Consider the following 19389-nt stretch of genomic DNA (forward strand, 5'->3'; position numbering starts at 1 on the left):
GGCCTCAGGATGACAATAGGACCAATACATTTATGTTGGAGTTGTTACAATACTTACCTGGTGTTGTAGGAAGAAAATAATGTTGTAGACCACCTTCCATGAGTAGTAGACCTTCAGTTTCAATGTTCTGCATTTGAGTTTCCCAAAACTTTGGAAATTCTTTTTGCTATATTGCTTGATGGAGTCATAAACCTTTCCCACACAAAAATCATGTTATTTAAAGTGGCTATAGGTAATTTCTGAAATTGTTCTGTGAATATGATATATATATATATACATATATATGTGTGTGTATATATATAAATATATATATGTATATTTAATCTTTAAAGAAATGATACTACAAATCTTAGATTCTTGAAGCTATTGGTTTAAAGCCTTGGGAACGAAATTCTTATGTCTGGTGGCTCCAGGGATTTATCACAATTTAGTGTTAAAATCAATACCCATAAAATGCGCATGCTGTCATTACAGATTTTATCCATTTATTCTTTGTTTCAATAAATATAATTGAGTATACCTACTATGTAGGTGTAGTCTAGAGGTGAAAGTAGGGGAATTATCAATTGAACTTCACAGTGCAACTTCCCTTCTCATAACTCTAAAGATTTGCATAATCAAAAAAAAAAAGGCTGGAAAAATGTACATTTGTAAGAGTAAGAATATTCCACCATTTTGAATTTCTGTTCAGAAATAAGGTATTTAAAAGACACCATGTGTCCCATCTTATTGTTAAACACATGTTCCATAAGAAGAAGACAGTTAACAAAAATTCAAATTACAAAAATAAAGCCATAGAACCAGTCATTCAAAGGAAGTCTCTACTGTGTGGTTAGCACAATAAGGAGTCCAAATCAGCTGTGCTGTTTTGTGTATATTTTTAAAATAGCAATATTAATACTTTTTCATCACTAACAATAGTGATAGTCTTGTTTTTACAAAAACTACTGAAAACCTAATTAAAGATTAATCACTGCAATATCAACATGTAGCTAGTAGGAAGATTCTTGAAGATCTTCTTAATGGAACCATCATAATGTCCCGCTAACTACCTTCTAAGGAAGAAAGCTGTCTTCTAAGGAAGGAAACACGCAAGTGTTGGAAAAAACATTCACTTAGAAAACCAGCATTTGAAGACCATCCAGAAATTCTCAAGTCTTTAAAAGCTTCCTTAGTAAGAGCCAAATCGCTTCAGAGAGTGTTGTTTACATCAGTTCTTTGTAGCCATTGAAAGGGGCCAGCTTAGAGAGGGGTGGTGAACATGCTATGACCTACCACCTTCCCGTCCATCTTGGACCATAAATTACCGGTTTACACATGGAATTCACACCTAACTTAGAAACTGCTCACTCCCTCGACTTTTTCATTCAGAGTCTCGCAATATCTAACCAAAACAGTACAAATACCGTGAGTTTTCTTTCAAAAAATGTCAACCGTTAGTATTTGAAGGCTTTATCAAATAGTGTTTTGTTTGTTAGTTTAATTTTCTCGTACTAGGGCATGTGCTAAAACATTTCATCTCATATAATTCTCAAAAGCCACAATTACATATTCTTTAAAGTATGGGTGATTGGAGATATGTAAATGTAAGCTTATCCTTCATTTATAAGTTGATGGGGGCCGAGGGGGGAAGCAAATTCAGAATGCCTAGTCACGGAAGGTCTTTCTGAGTAAGACTTTGAGCCTGAGGTCGGAAAGACCTGAAGAGGCCAATGGGTCATGCGACCGTCAAGAGAAAGAGAGTTCTCGGCAGAGGGAACAGCAAGTGCAGAGGCACGAAAGGGCTTGATGGCGAAAGGGCTTGATGACAGCAAGTGAGAGGCACGAAAGGGACAAGGAGGCCAGTGTGGCCCAGCTTAGTGATGGAGATGCCAGTCAAGAGAGATCAGGGTAAAGTGGCTCCCCGCCGTAGTCCAGAGAGTTGATCTCAGTGCACGTGCCATAGGAAGCCATTCGAGGACTTCAAGGGAGGACATGACAAGATCTGACTTCGATTTTTAGATTACTTTGGCGATGGTAGAGAATTAATGGTAGAGGAAAAGGAATGGGAGAATGGGGTGGGGGCAGCAGTGATCTGATGCGCTAGCAGTAGAAATGGAAAGAGCAGGTTGGATTCTAGATTCTGTTGCAGGTAGAGAAATTGGATTTGGAGATGGTTTGGATTGGGCTGGAGGGCAGTAAGTCAAAGGGAGGAATGGAAAGACCATACCCAGGTGTTGGTCCTGAGCAACCGGAAGAAGTCATACAAGAATGTTGCCATAAGGAAGCACTCATTTGGAGGGGAAATGGAAAGTTTGGTGTTTGACCAGTCTGAGATGCCTGTTAGACATCCCGTTGAACCAGCAAAGGAGGCAGTTAGCAGGTGAGCCCGGGACATGGGGCAGTGGTCAGGGCTGCAGATATCAGAGTTAGAGGAGACAGTGCCCAGCTCAAGGTCACCAGCTCCACAGACACTCTTAGCTTGATTTCTTCCGAACCTTCTTTGTGCTGGCTGCTCAAGGTCGGTCAGCCTGTTGTCTCGTTGTCCAGATAGGTTTTGAAGACATAATTGCTAAGGATGTTGAATCCTCGCCGGAAGCATGCCAGAACGCTGGCTTCATGTTGTCTTCGTTGGAGAACTTGAGAGTCAGGCAGAATTGGCTCTCAAATCTGAGGATGAGGCCTCGTAAAATATCCGCAGTTCAACAAGGATTCTTCCTGACAATAATAATAACCAAACTGATCGAGCACCCTGCATCCCCTTGGTTCGTTCCCCCCGAGGCTGAGGAGAGAAGTCTTAAAGCAGCTCAGGGGCCAGCCTTCTTTGTGGGAGCACAGATTTCATGGTGTGCCCCAGCATTGTCCAGGGGAGCGTGGACGGCTGGGCCTTACTCTCCAGGCACGGAAAGACATGAATGCCTGACAATGTGATAGCTGTTCTGTCTCTATGGGAACCAGATACTTGAGTAGCAGCTTAGTCACAGCAGCTTAGGCAACTCAATGAGTTGGCCATTCAGTAAGGGGATACAGGATCTGGTTGATATAATGCAAAATTAGGGCATGTTACAGCAATACGTACCAAAAAAAAGTTTGAGAATGTCCCACCTCCCGCGTAATCCTAGCTCTGGGAAGCAGGCATGTTGGGTGTTAGAAGGAAGTGTTGTTTTATAACAAAGGTGATGGGAACTGAAAGCGGGTGGTAGATACAGGGCAGGCTCGGCTAAGGAAAAGACACAGCACATCAGCAGGAAAATAAAGTCCATGGGTGGTACTGAAAATGAGGTTGTTGTTAACAATATCTGTCCCCACTTTCTTTGCTTAATGCATTTTTAGAAGTTGCTTTTAAACTAAATCTGAAGAAAGCGAGTCTTGATTTTTTTTTCTTTGAATGCGCTTAAAATAGACAACAAAATCCAGTTGTCATATCAAAGCACACACTCCAAACTTCTATTGCAAATAAGTGTCGTGCTGCTGCCCCAAACGTGACACCCCTCCTGTGGGAGGACTCCCCGAGATAGCTATAGCCAATGGCTTTACTGCTCCAATACTTTCCTTTTACTGTATCATATGGATTTGGGCTAAAATAGGTCTTAAAAGTACACTCCATTTTACACAGAAACCTAAACATGAGTACACAGGACAACATAAAACAGCATTTTTATTGTAGGCCCTGCTTACCAAGAATTTCCTATGTGCCCAGTACTAATTCAACATTAGCGCTCCGAAACTGCTATTATTAAGCCCATTTTATAGATGAGGAAACTGAGGCTTAGAAGAGGTTAGAGACCAAATGTGTAGAACACTGAACACTATGAATGGCATAAAATAAATATTAATTATGTTTTAATGTATTTGAACCTTGACAGTAAAAAACTGGAATCTGACCTAGTGGTAATATGTGGTAGTGTCTTCAAGTTTATGAAGTGCTAACATGTGACACACCTTGTAGTGTGCTATAATAGAAAGGACCTCCGATGTGAATTCACATTGCTCTAGACTCAAATCCAAACTCTGACTTTTCGGGGTTTTTTGTTTTGTTTTTTTTTTAACCTTGGGCAAATTATTTATTCCTACTGAGCCTCGGTTTCCTCATCCATAAAGCTGGCTACTTGACTTGCAGGATTGTCTTAAGAATTAAGTTGTGCCAACTATAGTTCAATGAAGCTGGGGGAAAAGAAAGATTTCAGTTGTGCCACGAATTTGAAGGGCCCAGCACCGCACCTTAGTAATAGCAAGAACTTAATAATAACAGCAGCATATATGTCACCTGTTGATCTTATATCTGCTGTCTGAGCACTTGTTTTATAACGCACTGGGCATCTGCGAGGGTCCGAATTGTCACAGCGACTTTAGATCAACTAAACCTTCCTAGTTAGTTTAATACTGTCGTTCGTCAGTTCACTGATGAAAGAAAAATTCGAAAGCACTTTATCAAACCCATTTCATCAGAACACCCCAGTTAGCCAGTAAGGATTGCTATTCTTACCCTTTTTTAGGGGGCAGCATTAAACTCCAGAATCATTTGAGGGTTGACCTTCCGCGGTGGCTTGTGAAGATGCTAAACTCTTAGCGTGGCACCAAAGCAGCCAGACACCCCATGTCCTCCTTGGACTGTAAAGGATCTGGTCATTTAAACAGAATGACCGATCTTGTGGAACTTCCAGACCACGGGTTGGCAGGCCTCTTCTGTGGGGGGCCAGCTGCCTGTCTTCACTCCTCAGCTAACGCAGCCACAGACAATACGTCAACAAACAAATGTGGCCGGATCCCAATAAAACTTTATTTATAGTTCCCGAATTTGACTTTCATGTAATTGTCACGTGTCGTGAAATATTATTCTTCCTTTGGTTTTTAAAAATCTAGAGCAGAGGTCTAGATCAGAGGATGACAGACCATATCCTGGAGGCCAAACCAGTTCGTGGCCTGCTTTTGTAGGGCAAGCTGAGAATGCCATTTACATTTTTAAAGAGTTATTTAAAAAGAAGAGAAAGAATGTGTCTCAGAGATTGTAGACAGCCTGCACAAAGCCTAAAATATTTATTTTCCATCCCTTTAGAGAAGCAGTTTGCATGTCTCTGCCTAGATCAGGCTCTTAACTTGGTGTTGATTAGTTTTAACCCTGGCTTTAGGGCACCAGGACACTCTGTGGCCGACCAGTCTGTCAGCTGGGTGCAGGCACAGTGTGTCGGCCGCTGGGGTCCCAGTGAAGCACGTGTCAGCACATGAATTTGTTAGGGTAAGTGAAATGGCTGGGACACACAGGCCCAACGTGCCATGCCTTAAACGTGATAGGAATTTATCTGTTACTTAATGGTCTCAGTGGGTCTTCCAGGTTGCTCAGTCTGTGCAAAGTGTGATCAGGCAGGTAAGATTGTACCATCTCCCCAGGGAGCTTCTGAGGCTCCTGTGATCATTGCCATCTACTTTCTAGCCCACAGGGAGAACACGCAAGGGGGGTATCAATGGGAGGATTCTAAGCCAGGCTGAGAAGGGGCGCACACCTCTGCTAATACAGCCCAGGGCCGGGGAGGCAGGGAAAGGGAGCCTTGCTGTGTCCCCAGGAAGAAACAGAGAGTGGATCGTGATGGACAGGTAGCGCAAAAGCCACAGTTCTCAGCTAAGAACCATTTGACCAGCGAGAGACCCAAAGCACACTTCCCAACCCTCGTGGTAGCCGTGGCCACCCCAGCAGAGCAGTGCTCAGGGCTGAGTGACAGGTGTGCTGACGAGTGCCGAGAGGCCGGTTCAATCGCAAAGGACTGTTCCCTGGTTTTATTTTCTTCTTTCATATTATCAGTGCCAAGTCAGATCAAAATGATAAGATAATTTATGGTCCCAAGTGTAACTGTGGAATAGCGGGGCATCTAAACTCTCAAATCAAAAACACAATGCTTTCGACGATCAGGGCTGTTCAGCTACAAGAGCCTTCTTCGTCCCTTTTCTTTGCTCTTATCCCGACAGTTGCCCTCTTTCCTTTCACCACCAGCTCCTTCTCCAAACCGGCAGTGATACAGCAAGGTCTCAGTTACGTCATCCATAGGTTCTTGGAAACTGCGGAACGAGACCAGTTTGCCCATAGGCTAATTCATGGAAACAAGTGTTCAATTCCTACTGCGTATTTCTGGTCTCAGAAACATCACCAAACTTCTACTAAAGACCCAAACACTTTTAAACATTGAAATAAACGTCAACCATACAGACATTTAAGAAAGATTCCGAAAAACAAGTGAGATAACTGTTTTCCACCCCACGTATTCCAGCTCAGGGTTGCAGGTGGCAGGAACCTGTCCCGGCAGCTCAGGGCACAAGGTAGGACCCACCTGGACAGGATGCCTTTCCATCACAGGGCCACTCACACCCGCACCCACTCAGACGGGGACAAGGGACACACGTCCATTCACCTCACGTGGACATTACTGGGATGTGGGAGGACACCAGTTTACCCCAAGAAAACCCACAGTCACGGGGAGACCACGCACACTCCACACAGACAGTGGCCCAGCCGAAAGTTTCTCAACATTGTAATGAAACGACATTATTTGAGGACCTGCTGCATATAACTGAAATGTATGTTCCTGTGACCTTCTTGAATAAAACCTTATTTTTCTTACCCATCCATGTGAATGGGCCTGCGGTGGACGCCCGTCACACTGGCGTGCCTCTGCCAGCTCTGGGCCTCCTTGCTCTGTGGCCTCAGGAGAGGCGCCTACATTTGAGTCTCACTTGTTCCATCGTCACCTTCCCATCTAGAAGATGGAAGTCATCTCAGGGCTGTTGGAAGAGCTTTGCAAAGCACCTGGAAAGATATCCAGAGGCATTCCATAAATAGCGCTGTTATTGCTTACTTTGGGGGTTCAGGGAGAGAGTGGGCAATGCCGCATGTTGCGTTGGTCCAGGTAGCAGAGAAGGAGAAGGAAATTCAGAGCATAACTGCGCAGGGAAATGATAGGCAAAAGGGCTGCATGTCTGTCTATAAAGCATGTTTAGAGGATCAGACTTGTAGGAGATGGGCCGCAGAAAATGTGTTGAAACAGGAATGAAAACATCGCTGCTTCTTTCAGCTTTTCCAGTTGACACAATCTACCATTTATGATCCAATTAGTGCCTTCTTTTTTCCCTGAGGAAACCGTGGCTCCGAACACTGAAATGATTGGCCCAAGGACACAAATCTGTTCACTGAGCACACGAGGACTATAATCGAATCTTCTGATTGGCCCATTGCCCCCAAGGAGGGCTGCAGGGAACACTGAGTGCCAGGATTTTGAGCTGCAGGCATGGGGATGCCATGAGCAATATTAAAACGGTGGAGTGACATGCTGGAAGTGTACAATTTGGAAGATTAATCCGATAACAGAGGAGATTATTGCAGTGTTCCTGGTAGGAAATAATAAAGGCCTAAGAAAATGTCTGTAACCCTAGGAAGGAGAGAGAGAGAGGAGACTGGTTACAAATGAAACCTAGATAGGTCTTCTGATTGGATTTAGCTGTTTAGCGTTTGCCTTGGCACTGCGTGGGCCCCTATGAGTGGAGGCCAATTTGGCCAGGTTGCTCCGACTTTCTTCTTCCTCCCTCTTTGTACCCCTTTTTGGCAGTTGTCCCATGTTTGGGGCTCACTGGGTTTTCTCCACAATCAAAACTAATCTTTGGAGTGGTGAGATTCTTTCTCTGACTCTCTGCTTGGCTATTATTTTCATGATGTTGAAAGGGAGTCTCTTAAGTAAGGAGAAAATTAAAGCAGTCAATTGTCACATATCTAATCAGTAAAAACGACCTGATTAGCCTCCCCACAAGTTTGGATTTTTTTATTTTTTTTTTTAATCAGCCAGTAGCTCAACCGTGGTTTATATTCCATGTGTCTACACTCTCTCATGGTATTCCAGATTATTTCTTAGTTGGCATCAGAACTACACCCATCTCCTAAAATTTGGCATTTCGTAGCAGCTGTTCAGTGACAGAGCCTTATACAATTGTAAAAAATTAATATTTCATTGATGGCATTGATAACTTTAGAGAGGTGGAAGGGAATCAGTGGGACGTTTGGGTTTCAAAGGTTGCCCATATCATTTACATAACACTCCTAGTAATATTTTTGGAAAGAAACAACATTTCAGCATATATTTCTTTTCTTCTCTCAGATAAGGGAGCTACTTTTCTAATCTTATCTTTAATCCTTTTCCTTGTGAGCACCCAGCATGGGGCCTTGAAAATAAGCCCTCTGAGTGCCCATTCTTGTTTTTCAGCTTTGTTTTCTCCAAAACAAAAGATCTTGAATGGGGAGGATTTATTTTAAATGACACGCAGGCCCTGTTTGTGGCTGTAATGTTAGCATTCTAAATGAGGAATTCTTGAAAGCGCCCAAAATGGGTTTGTTTTTTGTGTGTGTTTTTTTGTTTTTGTCTTGTATTTGATTGATAACCGCCCAAAGATTTGTTGTTGATCTGAGCTTTACAAGATGTTCACATTGACCAACAAATCCTCATAAACCTGCCCACAGTGTTAGTACCACACCTGAGTCACCATAACTCTCAGGAATTGCTTGGCACTGGAGACTTTAGCTGCCTGCATAGGATCAAGGCAGCTAGAATTTAGAAACCTTATCTTTTATCCACACATTCAGAATGTTGCACTTTCTGAAAGAGTTGCACTTTCTGAGGAACTAGTCGCACTTTCTGAAAGAGTTGAACCATCTTCTAGTAACACTTTCTAGCCTAAGATTAATTCTTTAAATAGCATTTTTTTTTTTTTAAAGATTTTATTGGGGAAGGGGAACAGGACTTTATTGGGGAACAGTGTGTACTTCCAGGAATTTTTTCCAAGTCAAGTTGTCGTCCTTTCAGTCTTAGTTGTGGAGGGCGCAGCTCAGCTCCAGGTACAGTTGCCGTTGCTAGTTGTAGGGGGCGCAGCCTACCATCCCTTGCGGGAGTCAAACTGGCAACCTTGAGGTTGAGAGGATGCGCTCCAACCAACTGAGCCATCCCAGAGGCAGCTCAGCTCAAGGTGCTCTATTCAATCTTAGTTGCAGGGGGCGCTGCCAACCATCCCTTGTGGGACTCGAGGAATTGAACTGGCAACCTTGTGGTTGAGAGCCCACTGGCCCATGTGGGAATTGAACTGGCAGCCTTTGGAGTTAGGAGCACGGAGCTCCAACCCCTGAGCTACCGGGCCGGCCCTTTAAATAGCAATTTTGTAAAACACGATACATTCTACTTTTTTTAATCCAAAATAGAAGAGCCGTTGCTAGGAGTTTGTGTAGATTTCATCTCACAGATGTAATGGAGTACATATTCAACTGGAGAGGCAAAAGACATCATATATTTAAAACATACTTATAAATTGAAAACAGTAATAGATAAAAATTTTAAAGCAAAATTAATGTGAGGGGGCTTTCAGGAAAACAAATTCCCAACACCATACGTACTTTGTAGAATTCTGAATTACTAATTCAGAATTCTGGAGCTGTCTAAAATTAGAACACTAACTTGGGTATTAAAATCTTTCTTAAAGCTCTCAACATAAAGAATTTAAATTGGACAAATTTATATTGCCTTGTGTGTTTGCTTGGTTTATTTAACCATTAAATTTTTTTGCTTTTTCAATTTAGAAAAATAAGATGGTAAAAGAAAAGGAATAAAAGGGCAGAATGTGCAAGGGTGTGTAAATAGGAACCAGAGCTACATTAAAAATAGAAACAACTTTTTCTTTTAATGCTTTACTGGTTTATCTAAGCAATAAAGAGATATTGCTTCCTTATTAGCATTTGGTGCTATTTTTAGTTGTCCTTATAGTAAAACTCAAATGACTTACAGTTCTTTTTGGACTATATAAGATCTAATGTTAATATTTGGCGTTTTACAAGGTCTGACAATTAAGTTCGCGAACTTGCCACTATGCACTTACGTTGACAGCACCGTACAAACAGCTCAGTAAGGTTTCATAACCTTGGTATATCAGTGTCTCACAGCTGTGTTCGTGTTGACATGTGGAGGTGTCTTGCTGAGTGGCGTTCATTATTGTTGCATGTTTTTGTGTGCCGTCGCAAGGATGTCTGAGCTTGAATTACAGCAATGAACAAACATTAAATTTCTTGTTAAACTTGGCAAGAGAGGAAGTGAAATCAGGGACACGTTAGTCCAAGTTTATGGGGATAATGAAGAAAACGGCAGTGTACAAATGGACTAAATGTTTTTCCGAGAGGAGAGAACGCATCACTGATGAAGAGGGGTCAGTGCAGCCAGTAAAGAGCAGAGCTGACGAAAACATTGCAAAAATTCATCGAATTGTGCGTCAGAATTGTTGGCTGACTGTGAGAAGCATAGCAGACCAAGTAAACATAGATAAACAGTTAGGAAAATCTTAACTAAAAATCTTGGCATGAGGAAGGTGTGTGCAAAAATGGTCCCGAAGGAGCTCACCAATGAACAAAAGCAAAGGAGAGTGGAAATTTGCCAAAACATTTTGGAGAGGCCAGACGAGGTTTGGGGCCATGTTATCATTGGTGATGAAACATGTGATACCAATGAGACCCTGAAACAAAGTGTCAAAGTGCACAATGGAAGTCAGCCAATTCTCCACGACCAAAAATTTCCGTCAGTCCAAATCAAGAGTCAAAACGATGTTGCTAACCTTTTTTGATATCAGAGGGATTATTCATTATGAATTTGTACCAACTGGAGAAACTGTTAACCAAGTTTACAATTTGGAAGTGCTGAAAAGGCTGCGTGAAAAAGTTAGACAACCAGAACTTTTCACCAACAATTCATAGCTCTTGCATCACGACAATGCACCAGCTCACACGGCACTGTCTGTGAGGGAGTTTTTAGCCAGTCAAAAATAACTATTGGAACACCCCCCCTACTCACCTCATTTGGCCCCCAATGACTTCTTTCTTTACCCGAAGATAAAGGAAAGATTGAGAGGAAGACATTTTGATGACATTCAGGACATCAAGGGTAATATGATGACACCTCTGATGGCCATTCCAGAAAAAGAGTTCAAAATTGCTTTGAAAGGTAGACTAGGTACTGGTGTCGGGGCAAAGCTTCCCAAGGAGAGTACTTCAAAGGTGACCATAGTGATATTCAGCAATGAGGTATGCAGCACTTTTTCTAGGATGAGTTTGCGAACTTAATTGTCCGACCTCATACATAGTCGTATAGTAGTAGACACCTAGCTGTAATTCCTGCTTCCTGTGAGTTTATAAATTAATAAAGGAGGCTTTTGGTAGCAAATGAATGAATCTTCAACAGCAGTTCTTCGTTGGGGCAAAACTATTTTGAACTAATGCCACTCTAAATCCACAAAGAGGGAAACCGCAGAATCTCTAGAGAAATAATGATGCTCAGAAGTCTTCCTGTATTATTCATGATAAGCATTCTTTAGTAGCTCCAATCATTGAACTAGTAAGAAATAGCCCATAATAGGATGTCAAACGATTACACTAGCATTGTAGACCAGAAAAACAGATCAGGATCCACAAGAGTTGTACAACCAAAAAATAAAGGCCAGAGGCCCTAAGTGAGGTGTGTCTAGGGTTACTGCTCTTCTTAAATGACCCGCGGAAGTGTCCTTTACAGCTGGTCAACACTGCAGTGCAACACTGCTGTTCCTGAATGTATGAGACATAGGTCCTGAGGCTTCAAGATAAATGTTGAAGTTCCTCTGATTTTCCAGAAAAGAACATCCCATAGGATACACATTAGTTGCGTTCATACAGGCAAAAGCAGGTTCTTACATCAATTCTTGCGTATATTCTAAGTTTCACTTAAGTCTGGGTACAGATTACCGAGCAAGTCGTCATACTTTCTTTTCAACAAACGGTGATATGCTGAGGAACTTTGCACGGCTTTTACAATTATGACTTAATTTTCTTCTTTTTTTTTTTTGGCATTTTAAAAGCATGATTTGAGGGGGCTTTAAATTGTCAAAAGAAATATTTTTAATCCATGGTTTTACCACCAAAAGACAACCAGTCTTGTCTTGGTGAATATTTTTTATATATTTAAAAAAATTAATTATAGAAACGTCTAAACATATACAAAAGTAGATGGAATAGTAGTATAAGGAAACCCAGTGTGACCTCTCCCAGCTTTAACAATTATCAAGTCCAATGTAATCTTGTTGTGTCTGTATCCTTACCACAGCCTTCCCCAACCCTGCTCTGTCCTAGGATTATTTTTCAAAGCAAATCCCAGATACCATATTATTTCATTTGTATATATTTCACTAGGTATTTAGGACTCCATTAAAAAATTTTTTTAGCATAGAAATAGTAGCTGATACTCAGTATCTTAGCAATCTAGCAAAATTAATAGTAATTTCCTAATATTATATGTCTAATCAACAGTGACCTTTCTCTTATTCCCGTTAATTTTTATTTTAAATTATAATAAAGTACACTTACTATAAACTTTACTTTCTCAGCAATTTTTTTAGTGTACAGTTCCATCGTGTTAAATACATTCACATTGCTGTGCAACCACTCTCCAGAACACTTTTCATCTTGCAAAACTGAAAGTCTAGCCATTGAACAAATCCCCATTCTCTCCTCCCCACAGCACCTGGCAACCACCATGCAACGTTTCGTCTCTATGATTTTGACAACTTTAAATACTTCATATAAGTAAAATCATGCAGGATTTGTCTTTTTGTGAGTGGCTCATTTCGTTTTGCATAATCACTTTAGGGTTTATTCACGGTATAGCATGTGTCAGAATTTCCTTCCTTTTTAAGGCTGAATAATGGTCCGTTGTATGCATATACTGCATTTTGTTTGTTCTTCTGTCAGTGGACACTTGGGTTGTCTCTACCTTGTTAGCTATTGTGAATAAGGCTGCTATGCACATGGGTGTACAAATATCTTTTGGAGACCCTGCTTTCAATTATTTTGAGTATCTACCCAGAAGTAGGATTGTGGGATCACATAGTAATTGTATGCCTAATTTTTTGGAGCACTGCCCTACTTTTCCGTAGCAGCTGGACCATTTCACATTCCCGTCAGAACAGAAGGGTTCCGATTTCTCCATAGCCTCATCGACACTTATTATTTTCTGGTGTGTTTGGGGGTTTTTTGATAGCAATCCTAATGGGTGTCAGGTGGTATCTCATTGTGATTTTGATTTATTTCTCTCATGTTTAATGACACTGGGCATCTTTTCATGGTGCCTGTTGACCATTTGTATTGTCTTCTTTAGAGAAATATCCATCTAGGTCCTTTGCCCATTTTTCAGTTAGATTTTTGTTGCTGTTGTTGAGTTGTAAGAGTTCGTTTACATTCCAAATGTTAGCCTCTTATCGAATATACGAGTTGCAAATATTTTCTTCCATTTCATAGGTTGCCTTTTCACTCTGTTAATTGGGACCCTGATGACCAGAAAGTTTTAGATGTAGTGTCATTCATCTAAGTAAAGCCTGTAGCATGACCGTGATGAGAGCGTGCATTTTTTTGGTGCTCTGCCCAGCATGCAAGAGTTCTTTGCCTGCAGGTTATGAGCCCAGTTATTTTAGAAGAAACTTTTAAAATGTCTGTGCCAAGTAGCAGAAGAGTGGCCCTGCTAATAATTCCTTGTGTGGGGACTAGTATTGGACCTAGTCCAGTGGAGAGATGAGCTGGACGGCTTCGTCATTAAGCTCAGTTTCATAACTTGTCATCCTAAGAGAATTACCAGACAGAAGTGTGAAGCCAATTGAACAGCCCTGCAGGAATAACAGTTTCCTCATCTGGTGGTTGAGTCTTGGCAAAGTCAGATTTCTAATTGCTATGGGTCAGGCTTCCTAAAAAATGCATTTTTAATGATGTGTCACGTTTATCGAATGCCCTAGCTCATCTAGGAAACAAAACAGGGCCACAAGAGATCATATCCTAGTGTAACAGTGTACCAGTGTCCACATGTATTTCCAGACACCCTTTTATTCACTTCAAACCAGATTATGGATTTTTAACATGTGAATTCAACCCCAGTGGACATAAGTCTCTCTAGAGACCGAATTTAATGGCATTCCAACATTTCTATGTGCTGATTTTGTTTAGAATTTCTTTTTTTTTTCTTTTTAAACATTTTCATGACATGAATATCTAGTAAAACAGCAGTGATCAGGCTGGAGGGAAAAAAGACACAGGAAAAGAATGACAGTGGACTATGAATGGTTGATACTGGTGATCTCTGTATAGGATGATAATAACTTTACTCTCTGGGCAGTCCTGTGTTCTAGAAGCAAGAGAAAATGATCTTGAGGCAACAGGAGAATGACAGATAACTTGATAGAGGATAAAAGCAAAACAATTGTTTTAGGCCTGGGTGTACCCTCAGCAGATTTCACAGTTATTTAATTTTTCTACCTAATGTTGCTTTCTGTTCAACAGAAATAATCGTCTTGGTTTAGCCCACAACAGCCTAGCACTGCAACAAGTTCTTTTACTTTATTTTCATTAATTTAAGAATGCATTTGCAATTCAATATCATGTCAAAATAATTTAGGAGCAGGGTTAAATTCATTCGTGTGTGTTGGGGAGGGGTGTGGTGCTGGATGTGTTTATTTTAGTTTGGCTAAGAAACAGCTTGAGAAGAAGGTCTCCACTAGTAGAATTTCCTGGGCATAAAAGCTACAGTAAATTTACACTTTCTTAATTAAGCAATGTAGATGATAAAGCAGTTGACTGTATTTTCTCTTTTTGAGCCTCTTCACTCTACTATTCAATTTTTACTAAGGAACTAAATTTCAGAACACGTAAGAATATATTTTGCAGAATGATGCAATGCATGGCACTATTGAGTTTCAAAAAGTAAATAATTGTACGCTGATCTTCTGCTGATATTGTCCACTTCATTAAGTAGATGAGTAAGGCTTTATAAGCAAGTATTCTAAGAATGCGCTGCTGTTTAACCAGGTACAAATTCATCAGGCATTGCTAATAAACATGTTTAACACTATGTTCTATGGGTAAAATGAGTTTAGTGTCCATTTGTTTTTCCTAAGGTAGGTGTCTAGGATTTTTTTTTTGATTTGTTTGTTTTTTTACCGACACTGAACACTAACAACTAATTAAAGATAAAAATTAATATTTTATTGTTTCTTCCTTGGAACTATGTGAAATACTCTCTGTGTATTGCTTTTCACTCATTTATTCCTCTACCCAACCTTGGGAAAACCCCTGTGCCTGGCATTGCGCTAGGTCCCAAGGATGCAGAGATAAGGATGTAGGGGTGTAGCTGTGCCCCCCTTAAGACAACACACACAGCTGTGGGACGCAGCAGCCCATGAGCCAGGCTGGGAAGCATCAGGGAGGAGGAGACATGGACTGACTTAGGGGTCGCAGGAGAAGCTGTGCAGGGACGCTGGACGCGAGTGTGCAGGCTTGGGCACCTCTGTAGATAAATGTGGGTAACAGTGCAGACTGACTGTGTGCCCGGTTTTTGTTATGGTCTTGGGTGGGAACTTCCACGAGAGCCACTTCACTTTCACATCAGTCCTCTGCCTAGTCATCTTTTGAAGAAAAGATTTCATGATTTTAAAAAATAGTTTGAAAAACTAGACATCGATCCTATGTTGGGGAGGTTAGCAAGAGTCAGACACTTTGGGGCCTTTTGTACTTGTTGATGTGTTGGGATGTTCCCTAAAAAGAGACAGGAGAATGGAAGGGGCATGGTGAGACCCCACGTATAGAGCCAGTGAGGGAGCCTAACGTGGATTTCTACAAAGGAGACACATGGCTGTGGCAAAAATAAAGGGTGGTGAATATAACGAAGATGTGAAGTCCAGGTCAAAGTGGCCAGATGTCGAGATTGATTTGGTGAGGGGGTCTAAAGAGGCTGTTTAGAATAATGCCAAGGTTTGGGCTGGGAGGGTGCCATTCTCCCAAAGAAGGAAAACAGTAGGTTTCCAGGGGAAATACGAGGACTCCAGTCTGCAGCACACTGAGTGTCAGGTGCTCTGCGGGGCATCCAAGTAGAAATGCCCAATAGGTTGTTGGTATGTGGGTAAATCATTGAGATTTAATTTAATAGAGGGGAGTGGGGTGGCGGGAGAAGTCACAACTGTGCTGGGCTGTGTACGGCAGGGTGAATAGAACGAGGGATGGCTGCAAACAGTTCCAGGGACCAGCATCATTTCAGGGATAGGTCATGGACAGTCAGATTCTAGGAAGATGCCCAGAAAAGATGGATGATGTGACATCCACCAGGGAAGGAGAAATATCAAGAAGAGATCAGATGGTGGTGGCAAGTGCCGCAGAGGGGTCACGTTCAGAGAAGAATGGAAATATTTGGCAAAAAGGTTTACTTAAAACCTCTTTGAGGTGGAGGCAAAGTTTTATAATTTTTCAAAAGTGATATAGCAAAACATGGTGTTTTGAAAGCAACCATTTCCGAACTGCAGCTCTGGAATTCGTTACTGTAAAGCGCAAGAAAAGTAAGGCTAAGCCGAAGACGTGGTGATTTTAATGTCTCAGTGTTGGCCTTAAAAAATGTGTTTTTTTCTTTCTTCTTCTAAATATGCCAAAATAAGCCATCAAGCTATGACTCATTTATTATCCGTTCAGTGTAAGTTGTTGTCACATTTGACTTGTACCGGACCTAGTTTTAAAATGTGAAAGGCATGAAAAGATTATTAAAAGAGGAAATGAAAATCAAACCTCGATATGAGAGCCCCAGCGTTAGAATGTGTGAGCACCGCTGTGCACAAGGGTCTCTGTCTGCTCTTCTGCTGGTGTCCTCTCAGGTAAAACGCTGTGGGTGAGATGGCTTTGCACCCTGCCAGCCTCCTTACCACCAGTCAATCACCACGGCTGACACACTGTTTTCCTCTCTCTCAGATCAGAAGTAGGTGTCCTCGAGGGCTCAGCTTTTCAAACTGTGCACTGCGACATTTTGGTGGGCTAGGAAATGGAAAATATCAGAGTATACCCCACACAGTGAGGAAAATCTTCTTTTGCCAAACTTACATTATTTCAACTGTGTGTGTACGAGAGAGAGACAGAGACAGAGAGAGATTACTAGATCGTGGTGTAAAATGTGTTTTTTTTTACTGTGCATTGTGGTTCAAAACAAATGTTTGAGAAACACTACTTTGTCTCCTACAGCTCCCTCCTATTCTAAACTTCTCTCATTCCAGTTAACTCTTAAACTGTTCTTTTAGTGCAGTAAATATTTCATAACAATAACCGTGGAGTGGCAGGTAGAAAAACTGTTAAGGCATGAAAGCTAATAACAAAAGAAAAAAAAAACATTAAAAGGTAAATAAGGCCAACATCTGTGTTGTATTTGACCACAAGACTGAACAAGCCTTTAAAATTTATTAGTATTCCAACTAGCAAGCCATTACTCTAATTTATGAAGAACAGTTCAAGTATGCTATATATTAACAAACAATGGAGTGATTCTTTTGATGCAACTATCAATAAGCAACCATAGAAAGGAGAAATAATACTTGCTCAAAAGTAACAATACCATGGCACATAAATTCCAGAATTGGCCATTAAATAAATGTGGTCTCTTCTGCCTTGCCACATAAAAAGATTCATTGACCTGGTTATGAGACAAGTCAGTGTATTTTTATTGGCCTGAACTAGAGGGAGTAAACACCTTCGTCAGGTGTTTTGTTTTAGAAACAGCTGTTTCAACTCCTCCCGCTGGTTAATTCTGCTCTAGGGGATATTCCAGCAGTGGCTTTTTCCAGCACCCTTTCTGGTACTTAGAATTCAAGTGAGTGAGCAATTTCCTATAAAACCAGGATTCAGTGAGAGTTTTTCTTATTTGTAAACTGTTTTAATTCTTCTCAACCTATGACGTTTTATAGATCGTAGGTGGTTTTAAACAGGGACAATTTGAGAATGCTAAGGAGTCTGAATCATCACACAGGAAAGTTGAGGGAAGTGTTTTCATCCGTCCTTCCCAGGCGGCTTTTACACATTCACTGGGCCTCTATGTCTTTTTTTGTTCTCTGCCCTCTTATAAACCCTTTGCCAATCGAACCCCCGACTTTTGGCGGTGCTGTGTTCTCTGCGTCCTTCCCACTGTCAGTCATCTGGCAGAGAAGGCCTAGGCAGAAGAGGAATTGAGACCAGTGATGCCATCCTGCCTTTTTTTCCCCCAGAACTCCCGCTCTGCTCCTTCTCTGGGATTTTTGAAAAGTAGACCCTGGGCTGCACTGGCAGAGTGTCCCTGGGGCTAGTGGGGTGGGCGGGGCTGGCGTTGTGGGTGTGGCTTATGGTGTTGGTGGGAGGGGCTAGCAGGGTTGAATCTCCATTGCCACCTCCATCTCAGGCCCCTGCTCTCTCCGAGGTGTACAAACATGTATATGATCGTGTCAGATTAAGAATTTGTGTCAAATGAAAACGTTTTTATTCTAAGAATTTTTTTACTCTATTCTATGAAAGCAATGCGTTTGCTGTCTGGCTTGTTGATTTATTCGATGAGGCTAGGACACCAAAGTGAGAAAGCAAGGGTAAGACCTGAGCTCGGGGACAGGGGCTCTTCTTCTGGCACTTCCTGCTACTTCCCAATGAGGAGGTGGCCCTTGAGGTAAATACTTAAGGGCATGATAGATTGTGGCTACATGGTGAGTAGATCGTAAGACACAGGCAAGGCTTAAAATTTGGAATGAAGACAATAGAGAAAACATATATGGTTTATGTTGGATACGATGAGACAGCAAGAATCTTATTTTCTCTGGATTTAATGTTCTTGATTGTAAGACTCAAAAGCTAGTGACACACAAAGCACCCCTAGCCCGATGGGTGGCCTATGTGAATGAAGAATTCCTCTAGTTACTATTTCCTTGATTAAGTGATGAGACAGGTAGTTTCTGTACTTCTTCCAAAAGTTGGCTGTGATAATAAAAGAGTATATCAGAAATTATCGTCCTTTGGAAAAATATAAAATGCCGTACCTGTGAAAGTTCATATTGTTATTAGAACGCCAGTACAACTTTGAAAAACTCACATACTTGAATACTTCCTCTACGGAATTTTTTTCTTTCTTCACTAATTATGTAGGACATGAACCATGAACCATGTTGCTTCCTCGGTTTGGTACATTACAAATGCAGTAACACCATAAAAACCTGCAAATATACCCATATTCCCCCGATTTCGACTCAGTGCCAGTAAATGTCATCAGAATGTGGGTTGTGTGAAACGTTGGGTAGAAGTCACCAGTCACCTCAGAATGCTGGTACGTCCTTCTTGTATGGTACTGGCTGTTTGATGACTGGATAGTGTCAGGATTAGCTCCCTGGGCTGGGCATGGTGCCAGGTGGTCAGAATGACCATCGCTTCCCACTTCAAGTATTCTGAAAATTGGCAGGCCGTCTGAATAAATAAATAAAAATAATAAGGATAGTTATCATCTGCAGTAAAATTAGTATTTACTGCCCTTCTGAAATCAACCCATTTGTATCTATTTTCTGATATTTGGG

The 19389-nt window shown here is 41.4% G+C and overlaps 1 protein-coding gene across 12 annotated transcripts in view; it reads left to right on the forward strand.

Moving 5' to 3' along the window:
• Positions 1-19389, forward strand: part of EYA1 (EYA transcriptional coactivator and phosphatase 1) — a 303123-nt gene that overhangs the window by 232520 nt on the left and 51214 nt on the right. The gene's annotated exons all lie outside the window — the stretch shown is intronic.

This window comes from Rhinolophus ferrumequinum, chromosome 14, assembly GCF_004115265.2.
Source record: "Rhinolophus ferrumequinum isolate MPI-CBG mRhiFer1 chromosome 14, mRhiFer1_v1.p, whole genome shotgun sequence".
NCBI lineage: Eukaryota > Metazoa > Chordata > Mammalia > Chiroptera > Rhinolophidae > Rhinolophus > Rhinolophus ferrumequinum.